This window comes from Phalangium opilio, unplaced genomic scaffold (genome assembly GCF_054372755.1).
Source record: "Phalangium opilio isolate 3A_F unplaced genomic scaffold, DU_Popi_V2 ptg000101l_1, whole genome shotgun sequence".
NCBI lineage: Eukaryota > Metazoa > Arthropoda > Arachnida > Opiliones > Phalangiidae > Phalangium > Phalangium opilio.
In genome coordinates, this window is record NW_028324204.1 from 3,135,116 (window position 1) to 3,136,491 (window position 1,376).

General features: G+C 41.9%; 1 long non-coding RNA gene across 1 annotated transcript; it reads right to left on the reverse strand.

Moving 5' to 3' along the window:
• Positions 1-269: 269 nt before the first annotated feature.
• LOC149630965 (uncharacterized) lies at positions 270-1,031 on the reverse strand. The gene is made up of 2 exons (XR_016374010.1): positions 677-1,031; positions 270-468 (listed from the first exon to the last, which is right to left on the reverse strand). It is a non-coding gene; the product is annotated as an uncharacterized LOC149630965 (long non-coding RNA).
• Between the last annotated feature and the right edge of the window lie 345 nt (positions 1,032-1,376).

Genomic DNA, 1,376 nt, shown 5'->3' on the forward strand with positions numbered 1-1,376 from the left:
CACCTGAAATAGAGAGCTTTCAGTTGGAGGAGGAGCCGAGTCTCGTGACGTAATTTACGCTGCCATATTGGTGGGTTTAAAGCAGGGATGAAGCTGAGACCACCCAATATGGCTACCAGAACCGCGGTAAGACTTGGGAGGGTGTGACGTACTACTATCCCATCTGAAAGCTCTCTATAGTGTGATACTACAATCTTTGTCAGCTTTGGTCATACAATTTAGACTAAAAATATTTATGTGACGTTCCCATAGCTCCGATCTCTCAACAATTTTCTATTGAATGATGAACTACTTCCTATACGGAGCTAACAACTGGCTAGGGGGAAGAGATAGTCTGATGTCACGCAGCCCCTATCTGGTCGGCATTTTTGCGCGTAGAATACTGTTTCCAACCGTTAGGGGGGATGAAACTCCAGTAAGAGATAGAAGGGTGTGACGTTTCAGGGTCAGAACTGTTAGCTCCCTATTCTACGGCATGCAGAAATAAGCGTTGAAATAATCAATATAAAATCACCAACGTGTCTACACAAAATTAATAAAAATTAAGACCGAAGTCACAGATATTAATCAAAACGTCTTGGATTTAAACAAGACCTAAAAAGTATCGATAAGAAGAGAGTTAAGCAAGTGACTGAAGGCCCAGCTATTAAAAGTTTTTTTTTAAATTAAGACTTACATGCTTAAGATGCTGTTCGGACAGTGGGACTAAGGACGATCTTCCTCGTAGAGCTTAACATGGCGGGTGGGTAAAAAAGGAGAGGGCGTCGGACAGCCCCTTTAAGAAACTTATGTTCCATCACCCTATTCCATTGAATAAACTTAATTTACTGGTAGTCAATTTATTCCCTCTCAATAATTTGAAAAATTTACTTATCTCGGGTTTTCGAGCACAATTCCATTCCCCGTTTACATTTTATAACCACATTTATCATTTTTAGGGGATATCGTGATGAAAAATACCATAACACGCGTATCTCTATGATAACACGTAACAATGACAAAACGATTTAGTCGTGGTCTGCTTTAGCCTCTGCTATGCCCGATACGAGCAAGGAGGATGCGTTGTTACAGGGTGGGAAATAAGGACTTTTTTTAAAACTGGACATTGGGCCAGCGACCCCCCTGGCCTGGAATAAATAAACTGGTCCATGACCATTTACCAGGGCGCGTCGTCTGCTAAACTAAAGAAGTGGGTAATTAAAATAGCTGAGATAATGTCTGGACTCTGGTTACCCTTGAATTTTCTTAGTGGTCCCGTGGACCACTGACCCCCCTCCGATTTAATTTTTAAACTGGTCCAGGCATTTTTTAAACTGGTCATTTGCCCTGTGCCACCGCCTTAATTCCCACACTGGTTGTATACATCGTCCTGGCTA